Below are 22,295 nucleotides of genomic sequence, written 5' to 3'. Positions count from 1 at the left end.
GTTTAAAAGCAAATAGTGTAGCCCCCTGAAGGCATATTTTCCCCGGGTGCCCATAAAATTCAAAAAAGTACAAACATCACTTGGCCTTCAACCTTGCAAATACAAAAATGACGACAACTAGTTAAATAATGAAAGTTTTAAAATTTAAACAGATAATATCATGAATAGATTTTAACATATCAATAAATTTTAACGGAGTTAATCTAAACAGAGATTTTTTCTTTGGGAAAGAAAAAGAAAATTCATTTACATATTCACCCATATAGTATCTTGAGCAAAGAAATGTACTCATGACAGTGGTATTTTTTAAAAAAGTAAAACGTTTATATATCTCAGCGTTGTTTTATTCAATTAAACTATACAAGCTGATATACCTTATGAAATTTTAAGAATACTGCTTAATCTTAAAATCACTAGAATCTTTAATGTGTCTTCTAGAAAGTTTCTTCTAAGTTAAGATAAGGCTTTCTCCATAGAGCAAACATAATTTACCGACGCAAAGCATATATTAGCACGCTAAGAACATTTTATACTAGGACGCAATCTTAGTAAGAACTATTTTTCATATTACGTTGACTATTCTTTTTGTTCAGAAAAGCTGGATGCTTATCAAGCCGGCAGAAACTTTCAAACAAAGTACATAAAACTTCTTTTTTTAAAGTTACTTAGAAAATCGTGTAGAACCATAAATAGCAATATGCTTACATTTTCATATTTTATTGTATACTGGTATAAGTAGTTTTTCATAGTTTTTTTTATTGATATAATTACGAATGAAATGGTTTGTGAGATCATCAGTTCATAACTTGTTTGCTATTTTAATTGATTACATTGCTGCTGATAAATTTTTCCTTGGTTGGAACACATAATCATTCAGAACAGAAGCTCAACAGATTATACCCTGCATACCTTTTTAATTAGAGTTACTTAAAGAATAGTTAATTCAGAATATTGTTATCTACATCGCAAAGTCATGAAAAATGTTTACCACTGTATACTTTAACGGAGCAAAGTTTACATGTAACGGAGTAAGTTACATATTTACACCAAACTTCAGCTTTATTGTGATATCACAAGTACACATTATACCAGCATTATAAGTCAAACAGAGCTCTAATTTTAACTATATTTTACTGCGTAGCAATATCACTATTATGATGCTAGTTTAATCAAACAATTACATGCATTTGAGGTGTGTAGTTAATTTCACAGAATTATTTCCCGATTAAAAGAGGTAAACTAAATCAGTATTTTAGACTGCATCAATTAGTCTGCAACAATTATACATTGTGATTCCCTTTATATAATAGTGTTTTAAAGGTAAATACATTTTCACGCTGCAACAATTTAGTTGATTGGTTCGAGTTTTAACATGTTAAGGAAATTTATAATGAAAAAGGTTCGAAGCAGTCATTTAGGAAACATCTGTTTCGAACCCAAGGTAAAGTTAAGGTTGACACTTTGTAATCTATGCTAATAATATAAAGCAGTAAAGTTTGTTTGTTTGAACGCACTAATCTCAGGAACTACTGGATCGAATTGAAAAATTCTTTTTGTATTGAATAGTCCATTCATTGAGGAATGCTACAGGTTATATAACATCACGCTAAGACTAATAGGAGTGGATCAGCAATAAAAAAATATATTGAAAATGGGAAAATTTATATTATAATATAAAATGTTTAGAACGCGAGACATGCGCAGCCTCGGTGGCTCGACCTAAAAGTGCGAGGTTCGTGATCCAGTGAGTATAAGTTCGAGTCATCCTTGAGGCAAATCTCGAGGGTACTTTTTAGAGAACATCCTAAAAAATGCTAAAAATAATTTGAAAAAAAAAAATATATGACGTATCACTGTCTTGTCTTTCTTATTAATTATTCAATTAAAAAATCTGAACAGTTTGTTTATTTGAACGCGCTCGTATCAGGAACTACTGGTTCAAATTGAAAAAACTATTTTTGTGCTGAATAGTCCATTCATTGAGGAAGGCTATAGGCTATATAACATTACGCTATGACTAATAGGAGTGCAGCAGCAATAAAAAATGTTATGAAAACGGGAAGATTTAGTTTCAACTAATATTATAAAGCTGAAGAGTTTGTTTGTTTGAACGCGATTATCTCGGGAACTACTGGTACGAATTGAAAAATTCTTTTTGTGTTGAATAGTCCATTTATTGAGGAAGACTATAGGCTATTTTTTAAAACCAGATTGACCGAAATATTTGTTATTGAAATTAAATGTTTAATTAATTGTTTACTTCTGTGAATTCCTAATAGATGGTGGGGTAAGTTTAGTTCTATGAATTCCTAATAGATGGTGAGATAAGTTAACTCTTCGGGACGCCACTGGCCGATAATGCCGATAGCTGCGAGGAACGATGCTCAAGCTACGCTGTTGTAATCAGCGAACAGGCTATTAAATGCGGGGGGGGGGGGGGTTTCGATGTTCAGGTACATAATTTGTTTTAGTAGAATTTTTCTATTGGGTTTTGTTTTCCTTATTTCTTCAACGTTTGTTTTTGTTCTTATAATTAAAAATAGTTTCATATCTGAGTAAATAATTTGATTTGTCGTATTATTCAATTGTGATTATTCTTTATAATGTTTTTATTATAGCATAGTTTATTTGGCGAAGCACTTTAAATTGCAGGGAAAAACACCTCTTCACTCGCAAAAGAGCAGGGTTACGGTAGCGTGGTTGCTTGGCGCATTAAGCGATGAACCATGTAGTTGAAGAATTATTTTGATTTTTAAAGCTACTGTTAATCTTTTTATGTGTGTTGGCGAATAGTTTTAAATTCCAGAGAGACTTTAATAGGTCTTTTGAAAAGGTGTGTACGCATTTTAGTTGAAGAAAAATGATCATTTAACATCAGAAGGGGGCGGGGGCGTGGACTTGTTTTTGTTCAAAGGACTTCCTTATTTTCTTAGCAAGGGTTATCGCCGAGCGGGTATTGCTAGTAAAGAATAACCAAATAAAAAAGAAATTTAATTTTAAAAAAGTGATTTAGCAATAGTGAATGAATTACATTATTTATTCCCATACTAGCTGAAAATATTCTAGCAGCATTACAGTTACGCAAGAAGGAAAACGTTTAATTTTCAAAAGCAATATTTCTGCATTCCCTCACTTCGCTATTGCATGTGGATTAAAATTATTAAATTTGCATTAAATTTATTTTAAAAAAATATTATTAATATGTGCATTAAAATAATTAAAAAAATTATATACGTATTACAAGTGCCGAAGCACGTTTACGACAGGTTTTTTTTTTTAATGAATTTTCTAAATTTTATGTTTTAACTTAGGAAAATTTACACATTGCGGTTTTATGAAGCATGTTATAGAGTCAAAATTGGTATATTCGGTTGTCGCTCAGTTTATGTTTTTAATCGTTAAAAAAATATTTTTGAGTCCAAGTCGGTTGCGTAAACGTGCCCCGGACAAGGGACACGTATTTATTTAGGCTGGAAAAGTTTAAATTTGGATTAAAATTTTAAGTAGGCATTAACACCATTGAAAAAATATTAATATATTTGCAACAAAATTGCATACGACGGAAAAGTTTCATATTTGAAAGAAATATTTCAACATTATTTAACTCCAAACAATGGGATTAAAATTATCTACATTGGGATTAAAATTATCTAATGTACAGTACAATTAAGAAATATATAACATTACATGTGCATTCAAATTACATATAAGGAGGGAAAAGTTTCATCTTCTAAAGCAATATTTCAGCAATTCTCAATCCCAAACAACTTTAGTATTACATGTTGATTAAACAGACAATTACATACCCCTTTCATTACTTGTTTTTTTTCTTTCGCGAAAGTGGGCAAAAGTAATTTGAAGAACAATAACCAAGGACGATAAGCATCTAATAAAACCGAATTGATAGGCTCTTTCAGTAGCATAAAAGATCCTTTCCACTGCAATCAACAACACAGTATATTATCAAAAGGAAAAGCGAACAGCTTTCTAATTTCCTAAAGAAAAGGTTGCGTAACGAAAGGAAAATGTATTTATTTTGATTAAGTTCTAGAAACGAATAATTGTTTGCAAATCAATTACTTGTTTAATTATATTAGGTAATGAAAATATTACTGATGTATTCGTTTAGAATATGTGTTACGAATAATTGTAGTTATTTAATTTTTTAGAAAATGTTGATTAGCTATGCAAAACTCTTCGATTAAATTAATATTTTATTTTTTAAAGGATATATGGGCTGTTTCTAATTTTCTTTAAAAAAAGTGTAACGAAGAAAATTTTTTTGTTTTGATTTAGCCTTGGAAACCATTGTTTGAAATTCAATAACATGTCCAATTATGGTTAGTACGAAAATAGCGTTGAAATAGTTGCTTAAATTACTTTTACACATTACCGTAGTTATGTAATGACTTTACAATCGTTAAAAAGCGGTTTGAAATATATGAAAGTGTAATAATTATTATATTATTAAAGGAAAACGTATTGTTTCTACTTTCCTATAAAATAAATTTGAATAACAGAAGGAAACTCATTTATTTCGGCTCATTTATTTGTTTACAAATCATATACTTGTTAAATTGTATTTTATAAAGAAAATATCACTGATATACTCGTCTACAGTATGTGTTACGAATTCTTGTAGTTTTTAAAATTCAGTGAAAGTATTGAGAAGGTTTAAAGGTATTGATGTTTTGTATTAAAATATATTAACTATTATATGGTTAAAAGGAACACTGTACTGTTTCTAACTTTCTTTTAAAAAATGTAATGAAAGAAAATAAGTTTTCTTGATTCAGTTCTAAATACAAAACGTTTACAAATCAATAACAGGTCAAATTATGGTTAGTATGGATATATTGTTGATATATTTGATTGAAGTACATTTTACGCATTATTTTTGGTATTTAATGCCTTTGCAAGTGTTAAAAAAAGGGATGTGAAATTTATCAAAATGAACTACATATTCTATTATTGAACTCAAACGTACTGTTTCTACTTTAAAAAAAAAGGGTATATAACGGAAAATAAATTCTTTGTTTTGATTGAGATCTAGAAAACGAATAATACAAATCAAAACTATATTGAATAGTTTTTAGAAAAGTTGTCAGAAAAGGTAGTCTTTTAGAAGATATAGTGGACTTTCATTTTAAAAAGATTTAATCTAGGCTAAATGGATATTACAAGAGTTTCTTAAGGTTAACGTATCTCAGAGTTAACATGAACTACTCCCTTGCAGGAGATTTTCAGGAAGGAAAAAGCGAGGTCTTTGTATTCGACTCGTTATTGGTTATTTAACACTGGTTTTATGAATGAATTTTCATCCCTTTAAGCATAACTATACGCTGATGTTCACATACAGTATCATTCTAAACCACACTTTGTTGGTACCAATCTCTTTTTTCCATTACTTTTTATATTATTCTAGAAGTAAAACTATTTTAACATCCACTAGACTCTGCCCTAGGGTGATCCAATTTTTTTTTCAGCTAGAGTCCTGGAAACCCCCTATTTTTTTACTCTTAACAATAGTATTATGCTTTAAAAGGTTTAGCTTCTTGCTCAATTTTTCAGACGGTGCTCAATGAACTCTCAATTTAACATTAGCCGTTCCATAGAAAATGCCACAAATTGAGAAATATTCAATTTTCCCAGCTTTTTTTTTTTTTTTTTTTTGTAAATAATTGTTTTATTACAACGTATATGCATATTTTTAGTGTATATTATAACATGTAGCATTGTTTTTTCAGTTCGATGTATTTTTAACCCCCCTCCCCATGCTTATGAAGTTTGGGGGAGGGGGTTGTGCACCCTTTTTCAGTTAAAATTGGAAGCTAAAATTCTTCCAGAATATCTCTATGCGCAAGTCTAAAAATAATGAGGGGTGTCCCGGTATCTAGGAGAAAAATTTTTTTGCATGTATTTTTGAACCACCTCACTTTGCCATGCTCGTTTCTACTCCCCAACCCCCGAAGATAGCTTCACAACCTTATTTGGTTCGCAAAAATTTGAAACGCCAGATAAGAAGTATTAAATTAAAATACACGTTACGATAAAGACAAAATAAAAATCGCTCTCCCCTTCCCGTAGAAACTAGTTTCAGTAAAGATCTTATTAAATTAGGAGAAATGCTAAAATCCTACTCCATCCCGGAAAAAAAAAGAACTTGAAAAAATGCGAATAACAAAATTAGTTTTAAAGAAATGCTTCAAAGAGCACCCCTCCGCTAAAGTCCAAAACTAACTTGTAACAAATTTCACAGCTTAAGAATCTCCTGAACCGTTTGAAATGTCGCTTTCAAATTTGGGGTCTTTAGCAATATTTTAATCTTTAGCTTCGGGCTTTACTGAAGTTGAGCCTCGGACTTTCGCTAAATTAAAAACCCATACATCTGCGGTTCCAATTAATTGAGAAAGCTGGAACAACCCCAAACTAATGCATAAAAAAGGTTTTTTCGAATGACATAGGATGACAAAGGGTGTGGGAAATATATTCATTAGGCTGATTAAAAAGTTAAAAATAAAAAATAAAAACAACTCTGAAGTGCTAGCCCCGGGATCGAAGTAATTATGTACCAAATTTCAAGGTTGTTATTTCTATCGAGGTCTCTTGGAAGCAGGGGTGCCACATACATCCTATCACAATTTCTTTGACGTTCCTTTTTTTTTTTTTTTAAATATGTGATATTAAGGCGATAAGTGGGGTTTTAGATGAGTAAAAATTGGTGCAGCAAATGGTTTTTCATTTATTATATTTTTAAAAACTAAGCCTCTAGCTGAACCGTTAATAAAAAGAAAATGAGTCGGCGAAAACTGGCGAAGAGTTATGACACTTTTTGTGGGAGCCACGCGCCTTTGTTTATAAAAAATGCATATAAAATGCATGTGTAAAAATGCATATAATGTTTTAATTTTAAATACTAACACCATTTCAAATGAATCATAAGACCTTATTTGTGGTGAATTTGTATTAAAAATTAAATTCTTATTTCAGCATTTTTTAAACCTCACATAACACATTACTTCTGCTCTGAGTTAAAATGTTTTTAAAGCTTGTTCAAAAAACTATAGTCATCATTAATTAACTTTAAAATGTTCTGAAAAAAAAATCACAAGTTCTTTAAATTAGTCTCTAGATAAGAGTACAGCGTTTCCTTTAGTTAACATTTTTCCAACGTAGAATATATTTACGCAACAAAGGACATGTTTACAAAAGAATAACGAAGCCCAAGAGCCATTTTTCACATTTTTATGATAAAAAAGAATTTTTTCCCCTTTGGGAAGTGGAACCTCTTATCAAGTAAATTCACCGTTGAGCAGAATTACTTAAAATGAATCCTGAAAAATATTACTCCCATCTGTGTATGTAGGAAGCAAAGTAAAATAGAAATGCTACTTTTAACAAAGGACTTTCAGAGTGAGGAAAAAATATATTTGTGACGACATTGAAATTGTTGCACAGGGGACTCCAAAAATCTTGGTAAGATCAAAAACAATTTATTTTGCTGTGTGAAACTGAGAATTTACTTGTTTATTGTGTTTTCAGTTTCAGTATAGATAATTATAACATTTTTTTTTCTTTAAATTACTTCCGAAAGTGATAAGAAGAATTTTTTAGGTGAATTATTAGGTTTGTAGTATTTTTTTTAATGAATCCAACTAATACAAGCAAGTTTCAAGGTATTAGTCTTCCTAGATAAATGCTGCCGTGGGTAGGTAAAGGGTAGTAACTGAAAATTTTTAATTTTAATTTTTTTTCGCTCACTTGTCATCTACTGCACGTTAACTTTATGGTACAAGCTTACTTGTTTGGCTTCCACGGAAAACAAGCACGGAAAAAACTAATGCTCACAATACCCTACTGTTAGAACAGAACCCAAAACGCGCTTCTTTAAATGTATCGAAAACTCATTTCTGCAAATACGGCTGTTTACCCTGCCCTCGGCAGAATTACTTTCTAGTGGTGGAACTACAGCAAAATATCAGTAATATTACTTTTAATAATTATAATAAAATATTTTATGAATAAATTTGCATGGAAAGGTATTTAGAAAAGAGGTTGACACAAATTAAATCACCATTGATGATGAAATTTTAAATGCTTTTTTGAAATGTTTATATTAATTTTTCAAAGAAAATCACTTCATTCTAGTATTTTTATCTAGTTAGTTTCAATTATAATTAGTCTCTTTCACCCCCACCCCCGAACCTCTTTGTGCGCAATTAATTCACTAGCGCAATCTCTACTTGCTTCATCTTATAATTCTTAATTTTATATCTTATAATGATTTTACATATTGTACAAAAATAGACGTTTTATTAGTTTCATTTATTATAAGATTTTGGAAGTATTTCTTGTACTAAGACAGAAATTAATTGTGCATTACGATAACTATCTACACACATTTTAAAAAGGTGATCATACTGTAAAAAAAATTTCAAATGAGTAGCCTAGATCGTAACTCTAAAAATTGTTTATCTAAACGTTAAGAAAATGAACATAAATCAAAACGTAGTTTAAAACGTAGTTATAGTTTCAAAACGTAGTTTGAAATGTATTTCGCTTTCTTTGTTTGGTTTTAAAATGAATAATTTGCTTTGAAGGTCATGTGATCAAAAAATTAGTCTTGCCGAGTCCGAAAATAAAGGAAAAGGAAGTCTTTGTTAGATTTTAAAACTGAGTGATGTAACTAAATGTCATACATGCATTCAATATTAATTAGACATCTTTGTAAAAAAATTTTTTATTAAACTACATAAACGCCTAAGAAATTTTCGTTGCTGATATGATATGTAATCTTGTTGAACTTAAGATGATTCTGAAAAATGAAGAAAAGTGTCTTAGTGTACATTGCATTCTTTCTTTTAGCTCAACATTGAGCAAAGGTGTTCTTTAGCATCCTACGTATAGGATCGCACATCGTTCTTCTACCCTCCACGCGTTACAGGGAAAACATATAAAAAGTTAAGGTATATCTTAACAGCGAAAAGAAGGCGGCTGACCATGAAGCAAAAACATCATTTGTATCATTTGTAACAGGTTGTTTGTTATTATCTTGGTATAGATAGGATTGGCAAGACCATGCCTCTAGCTATTCTGTGCTTTCTGGGAGATTCTACCTATTACAAATGATGTTATGCTTCAAGGTCATCCGCCTTCTTTTCGTGGTCAAGCTTTAATAGCTGGTGGATAGAGTTCTGTGTTCCGAATAGTAAGGCTCTAGGTTCATAGGCCGATGCTCCAAATACCCACTGAGTACATGCGTACTAAGTGTTATTTAAATACGTGGATTTGTGGTCGACCGTTAACAGTTACCATGTGGGCAAAGTTTTGGCACATTTCCCCTCTTCTTCTTTAGAACTGCACCAAAGCTGCAGAGATGCTGTCATGTATAGAAGCCGAGATGAACCTCGTCCTAACTGGGTGCCTCACATTGTGAAGAGCCCCTGTCATCTGCATTGACTCCTACTTCTCCAAGCGAAAGGATTTTGTTTCTGCATAGTCGCATTAACGCCAACAGCAGCAAAGCAACGATGTATTGTAAAAGAAACGAGCTGATGTGTGCATTACATGACTTCCTTTTATGACAATTTAATGATAATAGTGCCTTGGAGTAAGAAAGAAGCACTGTAAATATTTTTAACCCAAGTTTGGTGCGAACTGAAGCAAAAAAAAAAAAAACAACATACAGATTATACAGATATTTATACAGATTAATTTGTCCCAATATTGGCCGTTTTAATGTCATTTAATGGTTAACTTTCTAAATATCGCCAATAGTGTCGAAAATAAAATCACATTAATGAAAAAAAATCCAAATTTATAGTAAGTAGGCGAAAAAATTGGCGACCAAAAGCTTTGCGATATATCGCAAAGTGCCAAAAGCCAAATTATAACACCATTTGAGTTTGCAGTGAAATTTACAATGATTTCCCACCAAAAAGGTAAAAAAGACCCCCTTTGGAATATCCGAATGCAACCATAATTGTTAGGAACACAACTAGTAGATCGCACTAGGAGTCTATACGTTCCAAATTTCAACTTTCTAGGAAATACCATTTTTGAGTTATGCGAGATTCATACGCACATACACACATACGCACGTCACGAGAAAACTCGTTGTAATTAATTCAGGGATCGTCAAACTGGATTTGGGGGTGAGCAAAATGGAAATTAAGGCCGATTTTTGTGTGATTTTTTTTTCCCCGAATCTAATACTTTCTTTACTTCGAAAAAGGAATTAAAAACCAACATCCCGAATCTGGGTTTTAGAAGCGATTTCACAAGAGTAGGAAATGCATGAGCTGGATCTCTGAATGATTACTCATACAACAATTATATTATAATTTTAGTGTCCAGCATGTTGAAAGTTTCATTACAAATGGGTAAAATATTGGGAATGCATTTAAAATAGTTAACAAAAGGTTCAAACAAATAATTTAGTCTAGTTTCGAATCAAGTTTGTTGAATAACTACGCATTACACAGATGAAGTAAACTCCCGATTATCCGCAGAATAAGGTGGCGAGGTAATCGCGGATAAGCGAAAATCGCAGATAATCCGAATAATTGGTAAAAAACAATACTAGTATATACAATAGCTGAAAAATACGAATAACACTTACACATACATTTAAATTATAGTTAAAAACATTGTTACATTTCATCTACTAATATTGAGTATAAAAAAATGTATGTAAATATAAAAACGAACAATTACACAATCAAAAGTTTCAAAACATTTAATGGAAGTTAAAGAAAAAACAATGTGAAAAGACCCTCGGATAATCCAAACGCCGATAATCGGGAGTTTACTGAACTAGAAAATCGCCCATCAAGGTATGACGGCTAAAAATTGCTTCTGAAATTAAACGTAGCAATCCCTGGTTCAGTGATATTTTGATATTTGAAATTCTAGCCCTAATTCCAGTGGATTAATTCTGAACCCAAGTAGATAGCGTTAGTTGTTGACTTTTTTTCGTTTCTTCATTCCAGTAAAATGACGGTCTTACCAGTTAAGACCGTCATTTTACGTCTTAACTGGTAAGACCGTCAAACTGTTAGGTACACAACTCGGTCACTTAACTGTTAAGAACGTACCAGTTTTCTTAACAGTTAAGTGACCGGATCCAGTTCAGCCTTGTCAAAATAAAGCATTTCCCTGCTGTCGAGCATTGACAAAAATATTATCAAATTATAAATAACTTACTGAGTTTTTGGTGATTCCACAATGAAATAAATGCTATAACGCGAGTATCATTGTCGATCACGTCAGAGCGTTACTCAATAATTGATTTTGGCTATTATATTTTTGAGGAAGCATAAAATCAATATTATTTAGAATTACACTAGACCTGTTATTGTGAGTGCGATGGAGCACATCCATTTGTTAAACATTGCACTTGAAAGCTTGCATATAAGTGATGCTGCTGGTTAGTGTTGAAACTGGACGTTAGAATTATTCCGAAATGTTTAAAGTAATCGCAATTTCGGCAGTTGCTTTGACACAATCAACTTCAAAATCTAGTTACCAGTTTGCATTTCCATTATGCAGTCGTAAATTTTAATAGAAAGTCTAGAAATTTCAGTTTGACATCATTGATTTTCAGCATTAAACTGTTTGATGCGTCAGTCATTATAATGTTTTGAGGAACATAATGTCAAAATATTATACAAGGCCGTCACTTCAAAACAATTTTCAGCCCCTTTTTGTTGTTGCGACTTTTGTGATTCAAAAACGTAAAGAACCACAAAAATATAAACAAAAAGACATAAATTCCAAATTTTAAAAAGAATTAATAGCAATAGTGTAAATAGCAACGATATAACTTCCTTGCAAATAGTTTAAAATATATTTATATTTTTGACAACAATCAAATGATCCATTTTGGGTTGCCTTCTTTTCTAATATGATAAAAAAGTGAAAACAAATGTATATATATGAAAAATACCAACATTAAACTGTCTGATGCGTCAGTCACTGTAATGCTACATTTTAAGGACCATTATGTCAAACTATTATACAAGGCCCTCACTTCAAAAAAAAAAAAAAAAAAGGTGGTATTCGCCCTTTTTTTTATACTTTTTGGGATTCAAAAACTTAAAGAGCTATAAAAATATTTAAAAAAACATCAAACGCAGTTTTTAAAAAGAAATAATAACATTGGTGTGAGTAGTTAAAAATATATTTATGTTTTCGACAACAATTAAATAACACTCTTTGAACTTCCTTCTTTTCTAAAATGAAAAACAAGGAAAAACAAATACTAAAAGTACACATTTTATAGACAACAAAGTACATGAAATGTATCAATATATTTAGACAGCTTAAAGCGTTTAAACATATAAACAAAGCTTAATGCCGCAGTTTATTTCTGTCAATGGGAAGTAGTTTAAATTGTATTTTTTTACTTATGTATTTACATGGAATTCTTAAATATATGTCGGCATAGCTATAATTTAAAGAATCAGTTCTAATAAATGCAGCTTACGGAGTCATATGTATTTCTTTATTTATTATTTGAAGATGTTAAAATTATATAACAAGCAATAAATTCCATTTTTGTGTGAAACATGAATATTTGTAGTGCCTATATAAGTCACAAATATCAGTTTTCATTTTTGAAAAATATCATTATTGAACTGTTTGATCAAAGTTCAACTTGCAAACTTGCACATCTTGCAAACTTGCACAAATTGTATCAACGATGAGAAAGGGACTAAGTCAAGCTGAATTTCTGAGAGATGAGTTGAGTCTTACGTTTATCTCAAACTCAACGTTGCACAAAATTGGTGAAAGTACTTCGGAGAACAGGAAATATTTTCCCCAAATATTTATTATTACTTTCTTGTGCGCCTGTATTATTCTCCCTCACATACATATTTATACATATTATTACGTTAAATTGCAGCAAAACAAAAAAATTTAGTTCGTCTAAAAGTTGAGTTTCGGCACAGTTGATTATAGTCGTTTAAATTGATGTCTCATAAATCAACTGCATCCTAATTTCAGATGAAACACTCCTTAACTGTTGTATAGTGTTCCAAAGTTAACAGTTAGGAATGGAGTGTATGCTACTTACTTTTGTTGTGTATAAACGTTTCTTAATGTCTTGTGCGCTGATTTATAGAATTTTGGAGTTTACATCACGTAGTTCATGATAATTTTTAGCTGAATGTCAAGTGTTCTATCCTTTACCAACTCGATTTCTTATATTCGCTTTCTTTAAGAACTAAGTCGGTGCTTTTTATTGCTTGTGGCATACGCTGTGGTGATGTCTGTAAAAAACGAGTTGATGTGGGCATCGCATGACTTCCTTTTACTCCAATTTATTAAGGTAAGTTTAGTTTTTTAAGTTATCTCCCAATTATTGGCAATTTTAATGTGTTTCAATAGTTAACTCTTTAATATCACCAACAATGGCCAAATTGAAACCAGATTTATAAAAAAAAAGAAAAAAAAAACGCCCAATTTGTCGCCAAGTTGGAGACAAATTTTGGCGACCAAAAGCTTGGCGATATATTGCCAAGTGTTTGCATAAATTATAACACCACTTGAACTTGCATTAAAATTAACATTGATTTCCCCCCAAAAAGGTGTAAAAGACCCCCTTTGGAACATCCGAAAGCAACTGAAAAGGGAGGTGCACACATAGACTCCAGTAGGAGTCTACGTACCAAATTTCAACTTTCTAGCACACACCGTTCTTGAGTTACGCGACATACATACGCACGTACATACATACGTACATACGGACGTCACGAGAAAAGTAGTTGTAATTAACTAGGGGTCTGTCAAAATGGATATTTCGGGTGTTTATACGTTCTTAAGCACTTACCTGGGTCGGGTTGAAAAAAAAAAAAAAAAAACTCAACATTAATTCTAGGGTGAGCAAAATGGAAATTAAGGCCGAATTTAGAGTGAAAATTTTTCGCGAATACAATACTTTCTTTTTTGTAAAAGGAAGTAAAAACAGAAAAAAAAAATCGGTACGAAATCTTCGGTATTTTTGCATAACATGACACAGTAAAACCTAATATTGTCCACGAATTCGACTTTAAACTACCAGGAAAATAACAGTGTGTAGAAGTCTGTGATAAAAAAAAGTCTAATAATTTAGAGTTGACGATAAGAAGATGTGGCAACGTAAATATTCATTATTATGTCTTTAAATAATAAGTGTTCATAACCCAGTATGCTTAATTATAACAATGTACAGTTATAATAAAAATATTTTAAATAAACCTTTTTGGACACGGCATACATATTAGGGTGGGGCGAAAAACAGAAAATCTTTAAGATCAACTTTTAATAGCTGCCAAAAGTTGTCTTTAGTGATTGTTAGCTTACGTGCAAAATTTGACGAAGATCGGTTAATATCTTCAGGGAGCGCTGCGATCGCAAAGTTTTAACATTGTTTTTTTCTCACAATTTCATGGTTTTAATGCAAAAGGTATGCTCTTAAATTATTTTAATTGCAACTTTTTTACATCTAAAGGACATAAATGTGTTAATAACACATGAAATAGCTTCCAAAAAATTTTGGTCTTAAAACATTTACTTTTAAAAAAGGCAATGCATGGTTTTGTTGTAAAAAGTCTGGAATTTGAAGAGGCACCGCTGTCGAGGTCCAAGAGTCATGGGAAATGCTATTTAAATGCGTCATTCAATCTTGAACTTTGACTGGGGAAAGTTCCAGACACATTCCTGCAGCATCTAGTACACAGTACATTGTATATTTATATTTTGAGCGTATTGGACTGATATTTCTAACACCAGCAATAGCGGAGAACATTGGAAGGATAATTTTTTCTGGATCGAAAGTAAAGAAAAATGTTTAAAGATCCCGTTTCCGGAACACCAAAAACTTGTCTGATTCTGTGTTACCTACTTATGAAGATGTACATAATTATTATTTATTTCTTGCACACGAAAAAAAAATAGTTTAGTTCTTCCGGAGTGTCCACAGTGACTGAGATTTCAGAAGACGTAGCCACGAAGTTGGAAGAGATATAGCATCGTTCCTCTATTCCTGTAGTTTTGCAAACACTAATCAATCAAATTATTCGACATTTTTACAGCAAACATGCAATCCTGCAGAAAAAGATGAACAAAAAATGTGTTAAATCAGATGCGTTATACGCAACGATTCAGTTATTTTTATTCGTAGCTCGGGAACAACTTTTCAGTATCGCTTGTTGTAAGTGCCATTTCAATGCGGTAACTGTAATAAGTTTAGCAAAGTTCCTGTCAAAGAACAACTTTTTCTTGAAGATCAGCTTGGAGAGAGAAAAAATTTTACTTTAAAAGTTGATATCAAAATCACAAGAAAATTAAAATAGATCTTTGAACGGAAAAGAAAAGACAAATCAAGAGCGAAGAGGAGAATCAAAAAAAGTACCCGTGATGGCGTGATGAAGGTATTGAGGAAACAGAAAGCGATAGAGAATATTTAACAGAAGGTACGGGCAAATCTGATCCGGAATTTAGTTGTATCGGTTACAAAGCAAGCACTTCACAAACAAGGGTCAGTCTGAACAAGTTTTCTAAAAACGTGTGATCGCTACTGTATTTCGAATAGACCACTGCAGTGGTAAAAATGTCAGCTTTGAGGCAACGAATTGCTTCTTTGCCACTTAGTAGAATACTTGGATATACGACCAAGTACTAGTCCCCGAGAATTCAGCGTACCTAAGTACAGACCAAAAATAATTACTGCAAATATTTGAAGCCGTTATTAGTGGCAACTGCTCCGTAAACCTTTAAATTATTGTAAAAACTCTAGCTATGACACAAACTCTTTAAATAATCCTGTTTGACATAAAATTTCTGCCTTAGCCCTGGCTTAGGGCAATACCACACTGCAAAATGCTATTTGATTTTATTTGTCTCACATGTTTACATTTTCATGCCACATTTTGTAAAAATTCATCACTTTTTACTTAATATTGTCCCAAAAGTTATTATTTTTTACGTTTTTGCCTCTTTTTAAGATGCTGGAAATATAAATACGTAATATAAAATATTTTTCGTGAGTTATTTCATATGCTTTTACATTCATCCAGACGTAAATAATCATATACATTCATCCAGAATGTATCTCATGAGTAAAAAAAGGCAATGAAATTAGTTTACAGCATAATTTTTCATATTTTAACAATGAAATCCGGGAAAAAAGCTATAATAAAACTTTGCCCCCTGAAGATATTAACCAATCTTCCTCAAATTTTGCACAAAAGCTAATTATCACCAAAGACAACTTTTCACAACTATTAGAAGTTGATCTGAAAAATTTTTTATTTTTCGCCTTACCCTAATACATATTTATATTGGCGTTATATTACACATTTAAAACATAATATGTATTAATATGGGAAATGTGAAGCACTGTCACAATCCGCTACCTCAAAATTTGCTCTTTTGTGAAACTAACTTTTGACACTTTCATTCTTTTACGAAATTAACTTATTTTGGAAAACTAACAACGTAGATCTTCAACTACATTAGCATGGGAAATAAATTCTACTTTTAACAAATACATATTTCGTAAATGTTAAAAATGCATTTCATGATTGCCAAGTCTAATCCATATACTTAATTATCTAAAGTTGCATAACAGGCGGCATATTTTATCGTTAAACACAACACCTGCTGGAAAAATAATCTGCCAGGCGTGAGATTCCTGTGTTTAGGGACAACAAAATTACTCTCTAATGATATTTAGACAATTTTCTTTCTAAAATTAAGCATACTTTAAGGAGATAAAAGTAGTTTTGCGACCTTTGTTACTATTTTAAGGCCTTTATTCTGCCTGGAAAAGCTCTGAATTATCTTTTGGTACATTAAGATCACTTTTCGCTCTAGGTAAAAGTGAAAATCGAATAATGTTTAGAACCTTATTTAAAACCACAACAATTTTAACAAGTGACAACAGATCATGAATTGACGTAACTACTATTGGTTTGAAACTTTCATTCATCAATTAAATCATAAATACGCTTGAACAAATTGCGATTAAATTATGTAATTGTTACTTGGAAAACACGAAATCAGTGTTAGGAAATTGTGCTATTCATTATAACAGATTTTTTTCTTCAGCACTAGGATTTTACCGTGCTGCACGTTGAGTACTACACGGCACAGATAGCGCAAGTCAGAATAGATTTAACACAAAGCATGAGCTTTCACCGCTCGACTATGGATAAATCATTACACGTGTATGACAAATAGCGGTTTTCCGCCGCATAGGTTGCGTTTGAAAACAGTTCACCGGTTACACCCAGTGGCTGGTCAGACTGTAGTTATGACGTCATTGGCCTTTTCTGGTGAGCATGGCTCAATAGTTTTGTTTTTGAACACTTGTGGTTACATCACGGTTGGTTTTACATCAGCAACAGACAGAATCGGATTAGTCAAAAAATACCACGTGATCTCGCTATCCACGTCGAGACTCTGAGAAAAAATGGGTGAGAACGGTTGCAACCTTTTTTTCTTCCAATGGCAGATTGTGAACATTTACAATATGATAAAAACACGAAACAAAAAAAGAAAAGGGGAACAGAGAACAAAAAAAGTTGCAACAAAGTTCATTAATTCATATTGTCTCTATCTTCCCAATAGCGCTCAGCGAGAGAGGTCCTGCGAAGCGCGGTACATTGTAGTAGGTGGGTGCGGTCCATGTCCTCTCCAATGCCACTCAGATTACAGGAAGGGGAAGGAGCAATTCCGATTCTGAAAAGGTGTTTTCGCAGGTAGTCATGGCCCTTGGCCAGGCGTAATTCCGCAACTGCTCTGCGTCTTGGGACATTACACAACATCAGAACAGCATCTCTCCAGTTTTTATTGAATACGTGGGTAATAAGTCGGTGGAGACATGCCATATTGTATATCTTTTAGCCACTCAAGAGTGTTACCAGGGTGCACCACGGGGAGGTAGATCTATACCGCACCCCCGGTTGCAACCTTAGATCAGGGATTAGTAAATGGAGGGAGCAAGTCCAATAATTGGCTTAGCAAAAGCTGAGGCAAAGACTCTAAGTCATATGACTCAATATATAAAATGGGTGACACGTTTTGCGTGAAACTAGCGAAAGAAACCTGATTTATTCCAACCCTTTGCTTTAAAATCAATCACGTGACTTGGGGTATTTGCTTGAAGAAAGAAAATCGTCACTCCCTCCATTTTATCTCTTCTCAATGGTTGCAACTAATTTCATCGCTAGAGAGTGACCGCAAGTATTTTCGAATACTGGTGAGTGACGTCAAAGAACAGCTTTTTTAAATCTCCGTTCCAACCGATCCCTGTTTCCGAACGTATCCGTAACAAAACGAGCAGTGAATGAAATTTGAATTTTTTGTCGGCAACAGATTAAAAGGGGCCGTGGTAGCCTGATCGGTAGAGTGTCGGATTCGGGGCCGGAGGGTCCTGAGTTCGAACCTCGATCGTCGAAGGTACACCGTCGTCATTAAAGGGGACTGAGCGACGTTAAATATGCTCGTGGTCTCAATGTCCTCTAAGTGAAAGGATACCTCTGGGGGTGCTAGCACCAGGTAGCTATTAGCTCCTGGTCTAGCTCTAAATTCTCACTATCTGTCCGATCCGGTGATGGTGCTGCTATCTATCGGTATAAAAAATAATGGAGGCAAGGCACTTAGTATGCAGTCCTCGACACAGTTGTAGTCAGTTGTGACTCGGAATCGAAATCGAACAGATTAAAAGAGTTCGTATATGTGCCGAGTTGAATGGGGCGTTGCAAATGTGAACGATTCTGGTATTTCTATTGATTTTGTTGTGATATGGATCCTTTTAAACTTTCTGAAGTGTAATCGTGCTTAAACTATTTGTTGTTATGCTGTGTGGAGTGTAATTGTTTTAATTAAAAGTTATACGTAGTTTAACAAAAAAAGTTTTGCAAGCTTTCCCCAGTTCATCGCAATGAAACTGATTACAAATTAAATGGAACATTTTTCAATGCCTCGACTTCGTGATCTTTGGATATTTCATCCGAAGCAAAAATGGGTAAGCAAATCACGATATTTTTTCATTATTGGATCTTGTTATTTTTGCATTACATATAGATGTGAAAATACTGAAAGTAATATTGCCAAAACACATGCTTCCCTCCGACTTTGGGACGTTATTAAACCTACATTTAAAAAAAAACATTAGTAAAACGTTTGAGAAATTAAAACTTTTATTGACTGAAGTAACTGTCTGTTTACTAAATTTAAATCATAGAATGTATGTTTATCGGAAGAAAACAACATTGGAAGAGAAAGTTAAGGATTGGCAAAATGTGATGAGTGGCTAGAAAACTGAAAAAATAAAAATAAATAATAAATAGAATAATAGTACAGCCGTTGGTAATCAAACAATTTGTGCTTTGAAAATTGAAATGTTTTTATTCTGTAAATTTACCTTGAATTCTAATCGAGAAATGTTACCGCTAAAAAGATGATCTTTAAATTGCTGTATTTCACTTGAAAGTGCCATTCATAAACATTTATCGTTAGCCTTTTTTACTTTCTTCTATATCTAATATATAGAAGAAAGTATTGGATTAGTGCAAATTTTCAAATTTCGAATTTTGACGGATTCGAACGTTTTGAGGTGTGCTGAGTCCATTTCGACTATTTTTGGAAAATGTCTGTCTGTCTGTGTGTATGTGTGTGTGTCACGTCTGTGTGTGACCAGTTTTTTGTGGCCGCTTACAGCAAAAACTACCGCATGAAATCGAACGAAATTCGGTACACATATGTGCCCCTATGTAAACTTGTGCCCATTGGTTTTTGGCGCGAATTCCTCCAAGGGGGGTGGAGCAATGGCGCGTTTTTTGAATTACGTGTGCTTGCTATTCCTCAGGAAGTAACTGGCGGAATCAAACAAAATTTGGTCCATATGTTGGTATTAACAGGAACAGGTGCTGATTCAATTTTGGTGTCAATAACTCAAACGGGGGTTGAGCTATAGAACGTTTTTTGTCGTCAATAGTGACTGCTGTATCTCAAGAAATAATGAACGGAATGAAAGAAAAAATTATCGGCAAGTAGCCCTTAGTGAGTATAAGAGCTGATTTTATTTTGGTGTCAGCAGCTAAAAAGAGGGTTGCGCAATCGCCCGTTCTTTTTTTCCTTTGTGAGTGCCCTATCTCAAGAAGTATTGCTACGTTCTGGTTAAAATTTGGAACATATGTGAATCAATATGTAAACAGACTTTGGTTCAATTTTGACGCCAATCGCTCCAAGAGGTGTTGATTTTTTTTTTTTTTTTTGCAAATAAAAATAGCTTTATTAATGCAACATAAGAAAGAGAAATCGTAATAGATTGTCGTCTGCGTATTTCTCGTGATTTTATTTGTATGGAAATGATCGGAAATATTATCTCAATGATTTAAAATTTTTAACTGTTTGTTAACAAATAAAATATTTGTAATTAATTCAAGCAAGGCTTTTAAAATAACTTTCAATTTTCGCTCTTTGCTTTGCTTTTGCAATAATTCAGACATTGGGATGGTCGTCAAGTTTTTGCATGTGTAATTTTGTTTTTGTTTGGAATATTGCTTCCTCGTCAAGCATGGGGAGGGATCAGAAAGAAAAGAAAAATATAGAAGAAAGTTTCGTGATGGCCACAACATACTAGTTTTTTTGGTATTCAATCTGTTTTGGATAAAACTCTGCAGCATATACAGTTGGTTGATTTGCTTTAACAGCAGCAATTAATGCTAATATAGTCCCGTTTTGTAAAACAGTCTGTTTTCAAACAAGCCCACTTGAGAAACTTGATAAAAGCTCTTTGCGATAAAAGCTTTTGCCGTGTGTGTTGGGTAATAAGTAGCTGAAAGTAGAAGTGTCGCCATTTAAATATTCTTCTGGCGTTTATCGCACAGTACTTTGTCCATTTTTAATAATCTCAAAGCTATTTGAGAACAATTTCAAAAATGAAAATGGATCTTTTGAGATTTTTACTGCTAATAAACTTGCTCTAAATTTAATAAAATAGAAAACAATTCTAAATGAAGAAGTTTATGCTCCGTATAATACGTAAGCCGATTTGCTCATTATTAAATTATTCTAAGCTATAATTAAAGACACTTCCTTTAAAATTTCCGATTTTCGACCTGAAATTGTTGAAATTTTATTCAGCTATTGAGAACAATTCAATTCATTTCTGTTCAGAAATGAATTGAAGAAATTGTAAAATTTCCGATTTTCGACCTGAAACTGTTGAAATTTTATTAAAAAAGCCTATAAACTACACTAAAATTCCGTAAATATCGTGGTTTCAAATCAAAACACGAGTTGCACCAGTCAAGCAACAAACTGCATTTAATTCTTGTATTTGCAGATGGGTATTTTAGTTACATACTTTGCAAATGTGTTATATTTGTTCTGATAAGTTGAACCGTTACCTTGGTCAGTATTTACCTCTATTTGGGGAATTCAGTGAAAAAAGGGTAGTGGTTTTTGTATGAATTTGAGTCGCAAAGCTTTTCAACTACTGCAAAAGTAATCCAACTCAACTGAAAGCAAATTAAAGCTTGACCACGAAAAGAAGGCGGATGATCTTGAAGCAAAGCATCATTTGTATCATTTGTAATAGGTAGAATCTGCCACGAAGCACCGAATAGTAAGAGGCATGGTCTCGCCAATCCTATCTATCCCAAAATAATAACAAACAACCTATTACAAATGATACAAATGATAATTTTGCTTCAAATTCATCTGCCTTCTTTTCGTGGTCAAGCTATATCTTTCTCTATCACCCCAAAAAGAGGTACACATTGCCAAGGCCATAGCTAAACAAATCAGAACATGACTATTGATCTAGTTTAAGGGGACACAGTACCTTTCAAACATTTTTTTAAAATTTAAGTAAATTTTATATTTCTTTGAAACCATAACATGCATACATATTTCTTAATCAATAATTCATTTTCAAAATTGAAAAATATTGCCTACTTTTTTTTTAAATTCAAAAAATTGAGAAAAATTTCAATTTTTTGAAATCTCTAAGGCTTTTTTATTTTTGCGCTAATTTAAAAAACGTTTTTTGCTAAACGATCACTATAATCATCTCTAAAAATCTGCGCATGCATTTGCTTATGAGTTTATTAGAAAATTTTCTGTGATTAATTATGTAAAAAATCGAAGTTTTTTTTAAAAAAAGAATTGGTTTTTAAAGGTTTAACATGCTCTAAACATTTCAGTAATTTATAAAATGCTTATCCAATGCACAGTTTTGTCAAATATGTTATCCCAATAGCAAAAAGTATTACTTTAAAGCTGTATCTTTAATAGAA

The sequence above is a fragment of the Uloborus diversus genome, chromosome 6 (genome assembly GCF_026930045.1).
Source record: "Uloborus diversus isolate 005 chromosome 6, Udiv.v.3.1, whole genome shotgun sequence".
NCBI lineage: Eukaryota > Metazoa > Arthropoda > Arachnida > Araneae > Uloboridae > Uloborus > Uloborus diversus.
This window is presented reverse-complemented; position numbering follows the sequence as displayed.